Below are 16,222 nucleotides of genomic sequence, written 5' to 3'. Positions count from 1 at the left end.
GAAAAGAAGAAATAAAGCTGTCACTGTTTGCAGATGACATGATACTATACATAGAGAATCCTAAAGATGGTACCAAAAAACTACTAGAGCTAATCAATGAATCTGGTAAAGTTGCAGGATACAAAATTAATGCACAGAAATCTCTGGCATTCCTATACACTAATGATGAAAAATCTGAAAGTGAAATTAAGAAAACACTCTCATTTACCACTGCAACAAAAAGAATAAAATATCTAGGAATAAACCTACCTAAGGAGACAAAAGACCTGTATGCAGAAAATTATAAGACACTGATGAAAGAAATTAAAGATGACACAAACAGATGGAGAGATATACCATGTTCTTGTATTGGAAGAATCAACATTGTGAAAATGACTCCACTACCCAAAGCAATCTACAGATTCCATGCAATCCCTATCAAACTACCACTGGCATTTTTTACAGAACTAGAACAAAAAATTTCACAATTTGTATGGAAACACAAAAGACCCCGCATAGCCAAAGCAATCTTTAGAATGAAAAACGGATCTGGAGGAATCAGGCTCCCTGACTTCAGACTATACTACAAAGCTACAGTAATAAAGACAGTATGGTACTGGCACAAAAACAGAAATATAGATCAATGGAACAGGATAGAAAGCCCAGAGATAAACCCACGCACATATGATCACCTTATCTTTGATAAAGGAGGCAAAAATATACAGTGGAGAAAAGACAGCCTCTTCAATAAGTGGTGCTGGGAAAAGTGGACAGCTACATGTGAACGTATGAGATTAGAACACTCCCTAACACCATACACAAAAATAAGCTCAAAGTGGATTAAAGACCTAAATGTAAGGCCAGACACTATCAAACTCTTAGAGGAAAACATAGGCAGAACACTCTATGACATAAATCACAGCAAGATCCTTTTTGACCCACCTCCTAGAGAAATGGAAATAAAAAGAAAAATAAACAAATGGGACCTAATGAAACTTCAAAGCTTTTGCACAGCAAAGGAAACCATAAACAAGACCAAAAGACAACCCTCAGAATGGGAGAAAATATTTGCAAATGAAGCAACTGACAAAGGATTAATCTCCAAAATTTACAAGCAGCACATGTAGCTGAATAACAAAAAAACAAACAACCCAATCCAAAAATGGGCAGAAGACCTAAATAGACATTTGTCCAAAGAAGATATACAGATTGCCAAAAAACACATGAAAGAATGCTCAACATCATTAATCATTAGAGAAATGCAAATCAAAACTACAATGAGATATCATCTCATACCAGTCAGAATGGCCATCATCAAAAAATCTAGAAACAATAAATGCTGGAGAGGGTGTGGAGAAAAGGGAACACTCTTGCACTGCTGGTGGGAATGTGAATTGGTACAGCCACTATGGAGAACAGTATGGAGGTTCCTTAAAAAACTGCAAATAGAACTACCATATGACCCAGCAATCCCACTACTGGGCATATACCCTGAGAAAACCATAATTCAAAAGGAGTCATGTACCACAATGTTCATTGCAGCTCTATTTACAATAGCCAGGAGATGGAAGCAACCTAAGTGTCCATCACCGGATGAATGGATAAAGACGATGTGGCACATATATACAATGGAATATTACTCAGCCATAAAAAGAAACCAAATCGAGCTATTTGTAGTGAGGTGAGTGGACCTAGAGTCTGTCATACAGAGTGAAGTAAGTCAGAAAGAGAAAGACAAATACCATATGCTAACACATATATATGGAATCTAAGGGAAAAAAATGTCATGAAGAACCTAGGGGTAAGACGGGAATAAAGATACAGACCTAATAGAGAATGGACTTGAGAATATGGGGAGGGGTAAGGTAAGCTGGGACAAAGTGAGAGAGTGGCATGGACATATATACACTACCAAACGTAAAATAGATAGCTAGTGGGAAGCAGCCGCATAGCACAGGGAGATCAGCTCGGTGCTTTGTGACCACCTAGAGGGGTGGGATAGCGAGGGTGGGAGGGAGGGAGATGCAAGAGGGAAGAGATATGGGAACATATGTATATGTATAACTGATTCACTTTGTTATAAAGCAGAAACTAACACACCATTGTAAAGCAATTATACTCCAATAAAGATTAAAAAAAGAGAATAAAGTGGGAGAAATAAATCTACCTGATTTCGATACTTTTTATTTAACTATAGGAATCAAGACAATGTGGTACAGATGAAGGGATAGTCATATAGATTAACGGAACAGATTAGAGGACCCAGAAAAAGCACAGTCAACTAATTTTTTTACAAAGGTACAAAGACAATTCAATGTCTTTTCAACAAATGGTGCTAGAGTAATAGGACACTCATAAGCAACAAAGAAACAAACAAACCAAAATGAAACAAAAACAAAAAATGAATCTCATTCTAAATATCACACTTTATAAAAAATTAACCCAAAATGGATCATAGATTTATATGTAAAATATAAAACTGTTGGAAGACAACAGAAGAGAATATCATCAGGACTTAGGGCTTAGTGAAGAGTTCTTAGATATGACACCAAAAACATAATCTTTTAAAAGAAAAAATAGATAAATTTGACTTCATCAAAATTAAAAATTGTGGCTCTACAAAAGACACTCTTAAGAGGATGAAATGACAAGCTTCAGACTGAGAGAAAATATTCACAAACCCCGTATTTGACAAAAGACTCATATCTATAACATAATAAGAACTCTCAAAATTCAACATTGAAGAAACAAACAACCCAATTAGAAAATGGGCAAAAAGGGCTTCCCTGGTGGCGCAGTGGTTGAGAGTCCGCCTGCCGATGCAGGGGACACGGGTTCGTGTCCCAGTCCAGGAAGATCCCACATGCCGCGGAGCAGCTGGGCCGGTGAGCCATGGCCGCTGAGCCTGTGTGTCTGGAGCCTGTGCTCCGCAACGGGAGAGGCCACAACAGTGAGAGGCCCGCGTCTAACGCAAAAAAAAAAAAAAAAAAAAAGTAAAGAAAGAAAATGGGCAAAAGACATGAAGAGACATTTCACCAAAGAGAATATATGGAGGGCAAATAAGCACATGAGAATATGTTCAACATCCACAGACAAGCATATTCTAACATCTATATGGAAAGGCACAGCCCCTAGAATAGCTAAACCAGTCCTGAAGAAGAATAAAGTGGGAGAATCACTCTAATAGATATTAAAGCTTACTGCATGGGTACACTAATCAAGACTGTGGTTTTGGCAGAGGGACAGACACAGATCAATGGAATGGAATAGAGGATCCAGAAATAGCCCCACATAAGTATGGCCAACTGATATTTTTTCAAAGATGCAAAACAAGTCAATGGTGCTAGAACAACTGTACATTCAGGGCAAAAAGAATCTCAACCTAAACCTCACTCCTTATGCAAAAATTAACTCAAAATGGATCACAGACTTAAATATAAAATGTAAAACTATAAAATTTTTATGAAAAACATAGGAGAAAATCTTTAGGATTTAGGCCTAGACAGAGTGTGGTATGATAAGAAATATATATTTGGTTTTTGTTCCTGGCACAGATCTCTTAAAAGCCCTGAGATTTCTTACGTGATAGGAGTGATAAGAGCATCTTTTGTTAGTTTGTTATTCCTTACAAACCCCTTCCAACGATGCCTGAGTTTATGCTGATGAAGGGACTCATGGTGGGTTCTTAGATAATTTTAGGGTGGGGGCTGGTTGCCAAAGGAACCAATCATTTGGTTATAGGGCTTGATTAGAGGGTTGAAACTTTCAGTCCCACTCCCCCCCCACCACCTCCCTCCTAGGGAGGGGAGAGGAGCTGGAGATTGAGTTCAATCACCAGTGGCCAATGATTTAATCAATGGGGTCTACATGATGGAACCTCCATATAAACCCCTCCAGAAAAATCCCTAAATAATGAGGTTTGGAGAGCTTCCAGGTTGAACACAGATGTGCTGGGAGGAAGGCATGTCCAGAGAGGGCATGGAAGATCTGTGCCTTTCCCCCCATACCTTGCCCTGTGTATCTCTTCCATCTGGTTGTTTCTGAGTTGTATCCTTTATAATAAACTGGTAAACATACTGTTTTCCTGATCTCTGTGAGCTATTCTAGCAAATTATTGAGCCTGAAGAAGAGGTCCTGGGAACCCCCAATTTATAGCTGGTAAATCAGAAGTATGGGTGGCCTGGGACCTGCAGTGACTGGCATCTGAAGTGGGGGCAGTCTTGTGGGATTGAGCCCTTTAACTTATGGGATCTGATGCTAACTCCAGGTAGGTAGTGTCAAAATTAAATTGAATTATTGGACATTCAGTTGCTCTCAGAGAATCAGAGAATGACAAAGTTTTTAGACTGGACACCAAAAGCATAATCCATAAAAGGAAACACTGATAAATTGGGTCTTGCCAAAAATTTAAAAACTTTTGCTCTGAAAAAGACCAGAGGATGGAAAGGATGAAGAGGATGAAAAGCCAAGCTACTGACTGGGAAAAATACTTGATGACAACATATCTGACAAAAGACTGGTATCTAGAATACGTAAAGAACTCTCAAAACTCAACAGTAAAATCATCCAAACAATTCAATTAGAAAATAGGCAAAATGCATGAACATTTCACCAAAGAGGATATACAGATGGCAAATAAGCATATGAAAAGGGGTTCCATATTATTTACCAGGGAAATGAAAATGAAAACTACAATGAGATATCACTATACATATGTCAAAATGGCTAAAATAAAAAATAGTGACAACACAAAATGCTGATGAGGTTGCAGAAAAACTGGATCTCTCCTACACTGCTGGTGGGAAATGGTTTGGTAGTTTCTTATAAAACTAAGCATGCAATTCCCATACGGCCCAGCAATAGTACTCTTGAGCATTTATCCCAGAGACATGAAAGCTTATGTTTACATAAAAAATCTGTACATGAATGTTCATAGCAGCTTTACTGGTAATAGCTCAAAACTGGAATCAGTTCAGATGTCCTTCAACAGGCGACTGGTTAAGCAAACTGTGGTTTGCACCCCAAGGAGTGCAATTCAACAAGAAAAAGGAACGAACTGTTGATACTCACGCTACTTGGATGGTTTTTAAGAACATGATGCTAAGTGAAAAAAGCCAACCTCAAAAGTTTATATACTGTATGATTTGATTAATATAACAATTTTGAAATGACAAAATTTTAGACATGGAGCACAGGTTAGTGGTTTCCAAGGGTAGTGGAGACAGAAGGGAAATAGGTGTGGTTATAAAAGGGCAACACTAGGGATCCTTGTGATGTTGGAACTATTCAGTATTTTGACTATGGTGATGGATACACAAACCTACACAGGTGATAAAATTGTATAAAACTTGGTACATGCATATACACATACATGTATGAGTAAAACTGGGGAAATCTGGAAAAGATGGTTGAATTGTATCAAGGTCAAAATTCTGGTTGGCATATTATACTTTTATTTTGTAAAATGTCACCATTGGAGGAAACTGGGCAAAGTGCACAAGGGATCACTGTATTATTTTTTACAACTGCGTATGAATCTATATCTCAAAATATATTTTAAGTAAAAAAAAATTTTTAAAGGATGTTCAATGTCAATGTTTAAAAAGATGTTCAAAGCTTTTGTACAGTAAAGGAAACCATCAACAAAACAAAAAGACAACCTACTGAATGGGAGAAAATATTTGCAAATGAGGTGACCGATAAGGTATTAATATCCAACATATATAAATAGCTCATACAACTCAACATCAAAAAAACAAAAAAAAGGGCTTCCCTGGTGGTGCAGTGGTTGGGAGTCTGCCTGCCGATGCAGAGGACACGGGTTCGTGCCCCGATTCGGGAAGATCCCACATGCCGCAGAGCGGCTGGGCCCGTGAGCCATGGCCGCTGAGCCTGCGCGCCCGTAGCCTGTGCTCCGCAACGGGAGAGGCCACAACAGTGAGAGGCCTGCGTACCGCAAAAAAAAAAAAAAAAAAAACAATTAAAAAGTGAGCAGAAGAACTGAATAGACATTTTTCCAAAGAAGAAATGCAGATGGCCAACAGGCACATGAAAAGATGCTCAACATCACTAATCATCAGGGAAATGCAAATCAAAACCACAATGAGATATTACCTCACACCTGTCAGAAGAGCTATTATCAAAAAGTCTACAAATAACAAATGTTGGCAAGCTTGTGGAGAAAAAGGAACCCTTGTACACTGTTGGTAGGAATGTAAACTGGTGTAGCCACTGTGGAAAATGGTATGGAGGTTTCTCAGAAAACTAAAAATAGAACTACCATATGACCCAGCAATTCCACTCCTGGATATATATCTGAAAAAAACAAAAACACTAATTCGAAAAGATACATAAACCCCAATGTTCATAGCAGCACTATTCACAATAGCCAAAACATGGAAACCACCTGTGTCCATCAACAGATGAATAGATAAAGATCTATCTATCTATCTATCTATATCTATATATATATACACACACAATGGAATACTACTCAGCCATAAAAAATAATGAAATTTTGCCATTGCAGCAACATGGATGAACTTGGAGGGCATTATGCTAAGTGGAATAAGTCAGACAGAGAAAGATAAATACTGTATGATATTGCTTATATGTGGAATCTAAAAAATACAACGAACTAGTGAATAAAACAAAAAAGCAGTGGACTCACAGATATAGAGAACAAACTAGTGGTTACCAGTGTGGGGAAGAGGGGCAATATAGGGGTCTGAGAGTGGGAGGTACAAACTATTGGGTGTAAGATAGGCTCAAAGGTGTATTGTACAACACGGGGAATATAGCCAATATTTTGTAATAACTGTAAGTGGAAAGTAAACTTTTAAAAGTGTACAAAAATAAAACAAATTTTAAAAAGATGTTCAATGTCATTAGCCATTAAGAAAATGCAAATTAAGACAATGATGATATAATCACTGCACACCTATTAAAACAGCTAAAAATGTTTTAAATAGCAACAATACCAAATTCTGGAGAAAATGCAGAAAAACGATCTCTCATATGTTGTCAGTGGGAATGTAAAGTGGAACAGACACTCTGGAAAACAGTTAGGCAGTTTCTTTAAAAAAGTGACCCAGCAATTGCACTTCTGGGCATTCATTCTAGAGAAATGAAATCTTACATGTACACAAAAATCTGTACAATTGTTCATAGCAATTTTATTTGTAATAGCCCCAAACTGGGGACAACCAAAATGTCCCCCAGTAGATGAATAGTTAAACAAACTGTAGTACATCTATAATATGGAATACTACTCAGAAATAAAAAGAAATGAACTACTGTTACAACGATAGTTGTAAGGATGGTTTTCAAGGACATTATGCTGAGTGAAAAAAAAAAACAATCTCAAAGGCCACGTACTGTATGGTTCCATTTATGTAACATTCTCAAAATAACAAAATTATAGAGATGGAAAACAGATTATTGGTGGCCAAAGGTTAGGGATGATGGTGGGGGTGAAAAGTACAAAAAGGGTAATAGCTCTGTATATTGATTGTGGTGGTCGTTACATGAATCTACACACATGGCAAAATGACAAGGAATTAGGCACACACATTGTACCAATGTTAAATTTTTATACTGCATTATGATTTTATAAGATGTAACTATTGGGGGGAACTGGGTAAAGGGTACATGGGATTTCTCTGTCTTATATTTGCAACTTCGTATGAATCTATAATTATTTCATAATAAAGAGTTTTTAAATATCACAATTACGCTGGGAAATTTTATTATAATATAATGGGTCAAGTAGACCAAAAAAAGAAGTAAAGAGGATTTGAAAAATATAATCAGTGCTAGATTTAATTCTGTCCAATTAATATACTCTTCTTTTAGACTCATGGCACAGTTAAAAAAACTTTAAATTGTGTAACTTGGGGCTTCCCTGGTGGCGCAGTGGTTGAGAGTCTGCCTGCTGATGCAGGGGACACGGGTTCATGCCCTGGTCTGGGAAGATCCCACATGCCGTGGAGTGGCTGGGCCCATGAACCATGGCCTCTGAGCCTGCGCATCCGGAGCCTGTGCTCCGCAATGGGAGAGGCCACAACAGTGAGAGGCCAGCGTACCAAAAAACAAAAAATTGTGTAACTTGGACTCAAAGAAAAAAATATTGATATTTCTTAAAAATTAGAGTTTTGGCAGGTTATATTACCAACAATACTACAAAAATCAGAAATATAGAATCAAAATTGCTAAGAGACTATGTCTTAAACATCCTCACCACAGAAAAGAAATGATAATTATGTGACAGGATGGAGGTGTTAGCTAAAGCTACTGTGGTAATCATGTCGTAATTTATAAATTTATAAACATATCAAATCAAAACACTGTATACCTTAAACTTACACAATGTTATACGACAATTATATTTCAATAAAAAAGAAATATAGAATAAAAAGATAACCAAATGACCAAAACTAGTTTGCAGTTAAGAAATAGTCTCTACAGATACAAACTACTACACATAAAATAGATTATAAGAATTTACTGTATAGCACAGGGAACTATATACAATATCCTGTAATAACCTATAATGGAAAATAATCTGAAAAAATATATATATAACTGAATCACTTTGCTGTACACCTGAAACTAATACAACATTGTAAATCAACTATACTTCAATTAAAAAAAAGAAAGAAAGAAATATTCTCTAAGTAGAGTGATGGTTACTAGGGGCCGGGGGGTGGGGGAAATGGGAAGATGTTGGTCAAAGGGTACAAACTTCCAGTTATAAGATAAACAAGTTCTGAAAATCTAAGGTACAACATGGTGATTATTGCTAATGATACTGTATCATATACTCGAATATTGTCTAGAAAGTAGATCTTAAATGTTCTTATCACACACACACACACAAAGTGGTAATTATGTGACATGATGGAAGTGTTAGCTAACACTATGGTGATAATCATTTTGCAATATACAAATGTATCAAATCAACACACTGTACACCTTAAACTTATACAATGTTATATGTCAAGTATGTCTCAATAAAGCTGGGGGAAAAAGAAATATTCTCTAAACATGGCAGGATTGGGACTTCCCTGGTGGTCCAGTGGTTAAGACTCCGCGTTTCCATTTCAGGGGGTGCAGGTTCAATCCCTGGTCAGTGAACTAAGATCTCACATGCCACATGGTGCAGCCAATAAATAATTAAACAAACAGACAAACATGGCAGAATTGAAGATAAATTCAATAATAAAATTATAAACTTCATACCTCATTTTGAGATATGGCTAAAGTTATATTTAAGGGACATTTTAGCCTAAAATGTTTTTAATATTTAAAAAGAAAAGCCAAAGATAAATGAATTAAGTGCTAAACTTAAGAAATTAGAAAAAGAAAATAAAATATTCATGAGACACCTGATAAAGGTAAAAGAGAAGGAAATATACATGTACACACACACACACACACTCACATATCACACATATACTCACACAATTTTAGGAAAGAAAAAGGAACTACTACCACAGATGTGGAAGTGACCAGAATAATTTAAGCATTATGTGCAGTTCTATGAAAATATAAAATCCCTAGCAAACATAAACCACCAAGGGCTTTACTGGTGGTGCAGTGGTTGAGAGTCCACCTGCCGATGCAGGGGACACGGGTTCGTGCGCCAGTCTGGGAAGATCCCACATGCCGCAGAGCGTCTGGGCCTGTGAGCCATGGCCGCTGAGCCTGCGTGTCCGGAGCCTGTCCTCCGCAATGGGAGAGGCCACAACAGTGAGAAGCCCGCGTACCGAAAAACAAAACAAAACAAAACAAAACAAAAAACCATAAACCACCAAAATTAAACCCCCCAAAAGAAGAAATCAGTAAAGACCAGTAATCAGAGAAAAAAAAATAATTAAAATTTACCATTTTAAAAGACACCAGTTCTAAGTGTGTTTATAGCTGAACTTTAAAAAGGAGATAATTTCTATGCCATTTTAACATATAAAAAGATAGAAATCTCCTGAATTCCTTTTAAAAACTGCCATAACCTTAATACCAACACATGTTAAATATAGTACAAAAAAAGAAAAAAGAAAAGAAAACTATAAGCAGTTTTCTTATAGTGGCAAAAATTTTAAATAAAATATTACTAATTCAAATCCAAATGTATCTTTTTTTTTTAAAGATTTTTTTTTGATGTGGACCATGTTTTAAGTCTTTATTGAATTTGTTACTATATTGCTTCTGTTTTGTTTTTGGTTTTTTGGCCACAAGGCATTTGGGATCTTAGCTCCCTGACCAGGGATCGAACCCGCACCTCCTGCATTGGAAGGCGAAGTCTTAACCACTGGACTGCCAGGGAAGTCCCCAAATGTATCTTATAAGAAAAATTTCCCTTGACCAAACAGAATTCTTCCAGGAAGGCAAAGATGCGGCCACATTACACATCAATGTAATTCATTACAACAACCAATTAAAGAGAATAATACCATAAGGCTGTTAATATCAAAAAGCATCTGACACAATTCAGGAGCTATTCCTAATAAAAATACAAATTAAAATAAGAACATTAAAGAACTGTGTAAATATTACAACTACTACCCCCAAAATCACCAGAAAACATTATGCTAAAAAAAAATGCCCAGATAAAAAGACTTAATATCATTAAAATGGCAATATTCCCCTAAATGTTGTACAGGTTCAACACAATCCCTATCAAAATCCCAGGGGCATTTTGGAAGAGGGTAATGAGCTCATCCTAAAATTCAGATAGAAATGCAAGGAACCTGAATAGCCAAAACACTGAATAAGAACATAGTTGGAGGACACACATTTCTCTATTTCAAAACTTGCTACAAAGCTATATAAATCAACACAGCATGGTACTGGCATAAAGGAGGCATATAGATGAATGAAATAGAATTGAGAATTCATAAATAAGCCTTTACACTCATGGTCAGTTGATTTTAGATAAGGGTTTCAATACAATTCAATGGGGAAAGAAACATCTATGACATCAAAAGCACAAGCAACTGGGACGAAGTGAGAGAGTGGCATGGACATATATACACTATCAAATGTAAAATCGATAGCTAATGGGGAGCAGCCAAATAGCATAGGGAGACCAGCTCGGTGCTTTGTGTCCACCTAGAGGTGTGGGATAGGGAGGGTGGGAGGCAGACGCAAGAGGGAGGGGATATGGGGATATATGTATATGTATAGCTGATTCACTTTGTTATACAGCAGAAACTAACACAATAATGTAAAGCAATTATACTCCAATAAAGATGTTTAAAAACAAGCACAGCAACAATAACAAAAATAGATAAATTAGACTTCATAAAAATTAAAAACTTTTGTGCTACAAGGTCACCACCAAGAAAGTGAAGACACCCATAAAATGGGAGAAAATATATGCAAATCACATATCTGACCAGGGGCTTGTATCCAGAATATATAAAGGATGCTTACAACTCAATGATACAAAGACAAATAATCTAATTAAAAAATAGGCAAATAATTTGAACCGATATTTCTCCAGAGAAGACATACAAATGGTCAATTAAACATATTGTCTTAGTGTGTTCAGGCTGCTGTAATGAACTACGATAAACTGGGTGGCTTAAACAGCAAACATTTATTTCTTACAGTTCTGGAGGCTGGGAAATCCAAGCTCACACGTCAGCAGATTGGGTGTCTGGTGAGAACCTGCCTCCCGATTCATAGATGGCTATCTTCTTGTTGTGTCCTCACATGGCAAAAGGTGGAAGGGGGCTCTCTGAGGTCTCTTTTATAAGGGTACTAATCCCATTCATGAGGGCTCTACCCTCATGACCTAATCACCTCCCAAAGGCCTCACCTCCTTATACCATCACACCACGGTTTAGGATTTCAACATAGAATGGGAGGGGCGCATAAACATTTAGTCCATTGCAAACATGAAAAGTTGCTCAACATTCATTAGGGAAATAGAAATCAAAACCACAATGAGATACCACTTCACACCCACTAAGATGGCTAGAATAAAAAAAAAAGACTTGTTAAGTGTTGATGAGGATATGACACATTGGAATCTTCATATATTGCTGTGGGATGTAAAATGCCAAAAACAGTTTGGCAGTTCTTCAAAGGTACCATATGATCTAGCAATTCCACTTCTGAGAGAAATGAAAACATACGTCCGCACAAAAACTTGTACACAAATGTTCACATCAACATTATTCATAGTAGCCAAAAAGTGAAAACAACCCAAATGTCCATCAGTTGATGAATGAATAAACAAACTGTGGTATATCCATACAAAGGAATATTATTCAGTAATAAAGAATGAAGCACTGATACAAGCTATAGCACGGATGAATCTTAAAAACATGCTAAGTGAAAGAAGATAGTCACCAAAGATCATATATTGTTTGATTCCATGTGTATGAAAGGTCTAGAATAGGCAAATTTATAGAAACAAAGTAAATTAGTGGCTGTCTGCAGCTGGAGGTATGGGGTGGGAATGAAGAATGAGTACAATGTTTCCTTTTGGGGTGATGAAATGTTCTAAAATTGGATTATGACAGTGGTTTGCACAACTCCTTGAATATACTAACAACCATTGAATTGTAAGCTTTAAATGGTGAAGTTTATGGTAGGTGAATTATATCAATAAAGCTGTTAGGAAAAAAAAAAAGATCATGTAGCTAGTAAGTGGCCATGCAGGATTTCAAACCCAGTATCTGGAAAGGTGAAGGTATTCAACAAATGTTTGTTGAATGAATGAATGAATACCCTTCACTTTCAAATTAGCAACAAGATAGGGATACCCTCTATCAAGTATCATTCAACATTGTTCTGAAAGCTCTAGCTAATGCAATAGGAGAAGATGAAGTAATCAGAATAAATATTTGAAAGGAAGAGAGAGTATCATTGTTAATTGGATGTGACATGATGTTATATCTAGGAAAACTAAGAGACCATAAAAGGCAACTAGAATTCACATGAGAATGTGATAACTGGATTGGATAAGAAATAATATGCAAAAAAGAAATAAAAAATTTTTAATTTATATAATTTTTCTATGGAAATAGAGAAATGTGCTATTCACTGTGATGATATCAAATTTAAAATATTTAAGAATGAACTTTTCAAAAAAGGTTCTGAATCTATAAGAAGAAAATTATAAAATATAGTTTTAATGGTTGCTTTTGAAGTGAAATAAAATGTTTTTAACATTCATGTGGAAGAATAAATGCTAAAAAAGATTAAAGAAAACAACCAAAAAAAAAAAGGAACAGTGAGGGGATTAGCACTATTCAATATTAAAAGTATTTCTAAAGTCAAAACAATTTTTTGAAAGGGAGTAGATACATATATCAGAAGAAAAAACAGAGTTCAGAAATAGAATGATATACATTTGGGAATTTATGTGACAAAAGTGGCATTTAACTGAGTTAGAAAAGGCTATTTATTTAATGATTGGCGCAGGCAAATTTTCTATCCAAATGGAAAGTAGAAACTTTGATCTCGTCTCACACCACACACCAGAATTTTCCAGTTGGATTACAATTTAACTTTAAAACAATAAAAATTTAAATTTAAAACATGTATTTATTTAAGCACAAAACAGCGAGAACCCACTAGGCAAAACACGATATTCAGAACTTGTTAAGGAAAAATTACCTAATCAGATAATTATTTTTTCTAATTATATGTGAATACACCTTTCAAAAAATCAAGATATAAAGAGAGATAAAGGGAAAAAATTACAATAAATGACAGAAGGTTAATATCCACAAATTAGTAAGACAAACTACATAAAGGAAAAAATAAAGACCAAAGGATATGAAAATTTTTAAAAATGCATTTCAAAGGCCAATAAATATGAGAAGATATTCAGCCACCAGGTGTCAGGAAAATGCACATCAAGGTAAGCTACATACTGTTGTGTTTGGCCCTCAGAATGGCAGAAATTAAAAAGTGCAGCAACATTCAGTGTGGGAGATGATTTTGGAATGAGCCCTTTTATATGTTGCTGGTGGGAGTTGCAATTTTACAAAAGTTTTGGACTTAAATTTCAGTACATACCATCCACTTCAAGGAACATCCATTCCTGCACCTAATAATCACTCAGATGACAGTCTCTGGCTATAATTTAGAAATCAATAACAAAAATTACAACTTTTTGGGAAATGAAAATCTCATATCTAAATAACTAAGGGATCAGAGAGAAAACCACAACAAAAATTAGAAAATATTATTAATAAACTGTGGTGGAAATGTTACATATCAACACTTGTGACATGGAGCTAAAGTGTTCTTAGAGAAAAATTCATGAACTTAATGCTTATACTGTAAAAGAAAATGATTGAATATTAATGAGATAAGCATTCAATTTAGGAATTTAAAAATAAGAATAAAAGAAAAAACCCAAAGAAAAGAAACAATGAAATCAAGGGCAGAAACTAATGACACAGAAAACAAAGATACAGGAGGACCAAGAAGGTCAAAGGTAGGTTTTTGAAACAATCCCATCTCAATCCTAAGACCACCCACAGAGCTCCATCACTCACACCACAGAAACCTTGACCATCCACCCAATAAACCCCATCATATACCTCATAGACCCTGCAACACTCATCCCGCGGCCCTCATCACTCACCTCAAAATTTCTCCATCTCACTCACTCATTCACTCTCCATTACTCACTCCACAGGCTCTCCATCATTCATTCCACAGACCACCCATAACTCTCCTCAAAGACCCTCATCACTTACCTCACTGAACTCCCATCATTCATCTCACAGACCCCTCCATCATTTACCCCACTAACCCCCTATGACACCCCACAGAACCCCCATCATTCGCCCCTCAGGAACTCCAGCACTAACCCCAAAGAGCACACATCACACCTCCGAGACTGTATCACTCACACCACAGTCCCCATTCCTTACTGCACTTACGCCTGACCACTCACCCCACAAACCTCCATCGCTTATCCCACAGACCCAGTCACTTACTCCACATACCCCATCAGTGGCCTCCGGGGATCTTCATCACTCACCCCACAGACTCCTCATCGCTCGCCTCACCGATACCCCCTGCTCACCCTATAGACCCTGCATCACTATGACCCCACAGACCCCCCAATACTCACCCCACAGACTACCTATTACTTTCCCTACTGCCCCCACCATTCACCCACAAACCCCTATCACTACGCACCTCCTCATAAGTGACTCCAGAGAAGCCCCATCACTCACCCCACAGAGTACCATCACTGAGCCCGAAAGCCATGTCGTAACACCCCCATAATTATGTCAACGTTTTACTGGCCCTAAATCGCCGCCTCTGTTAAACTCAGTCCCGGAGCCAGAAGTATTGAAATTGCCTCTGCGGGACTCCCACGTTTCTGGACTTCGCACCGCACATGCTTAGTGTCGGCGCGGAAGCGGCCGTTAGCCCCCAATTACACTGGGTGCACTCACGAGGTGTCAGTGCGTGTGCGTGTCTGTGTGTGTCGGAGGAGAGGCGGGCTTGCCGATTTTCTTTAGTGACTTTGTCAGGCCACTAACATGGCTGTCCCCTTGGGAGTGTCTCTCCGGGAGTCGCCATCTTGGGAGGGTGGGCATTTCTGCTGCGCCGGAGCCAGCGGGACCCCGCCAGACCTTCCCCGGTGGGGCTTCCCGGGAGCCGATCGGGCCCAGCAGATCCGGCTGCAGATCCCGGACTCCTCCCTCCTGCGCCTCATGCTCCACCATTACCCCGAGGCGCGGGCCTGGCGCCTTCCCTTCTCTGTGCTCGGGGCCCCGCCCTCAGGCCGTATCCCCGGGGAGTCGCGGCATCTTCGCGCGTTGCAACCCCCCTTGCCCCTCTCCCCGCTCCTAGCTAGAAAGACACCTCCAAGGCACCGGCCCAGACACTGACCGGCCCCCGCCCCAGCCGCCGCTCCACTTCTCGGGGTGCGGAACGGCCCCCGATCGGCGCAGGCGGCTCGCGGCGGCAGGGCCCGGGGCGCCGCTACGTGCCCACCTGACGGCGCCTCTGTCCACCCGTCGGCTGGGGGCATCGCCCGGCTCTGGCTGTCACCGACCCTGGGTAGTTGCCACGGGGGGAATAGTACGTGTCAGATTTAGGCCAGGAAGCGGAAGTCGCCCGCAGCGAGAGTTTAACCACTCTGGGCGCAGGGAGCTGAGGTGATTGAGCGCCAGAAACCAAGCATCTGTGCAGGGAGCCATTGAGCTGGGTGGGGGGGTGGGGGGGGCTTGTGACATCAGTGGTGGGGCACGTCATCCAA

At 38.5% G+C, this 16,222-nt stretch overlaps 1 protein-coding gene across 1 annotated transcript in view; it reads right to left on the bottom strand.

Moving 5' to 3' along the window:
* ZNF41 (zinc finger protein 41) overlaps positions 1 to 15,971 on the bottom strand; it is a 59,145-nt gene extending 43,174 nt beyond the window's left edge. The window contains 1 exon segment of the mRNA XM_067722814.1: positions 15,853 to 15,971. The gene's annotated coding sequence lies outside the window, so the exon portion shown is untranslated.
* Positions 15,972 to 16,222: the final 251 nt, after the last annotated feature.

This window comes from Pseudorca crassidens, chromosome X, assembly GCF_039906515.1.
Source record: "Pseudorca crassidens isolate mPseCra1 chromosome X, mPseCra1.hap1, whole genome shotgun sequence".
Lineage (NCBI taxonomy): Eukaryota > Metazoa > Chordata > Mammalia > Artiodactyla > Delphinidae > Pseudorca > Pseudorca crassidens.
This window is presented reverse-complemented; position numbering and strand designations above follow the sequence as displayed.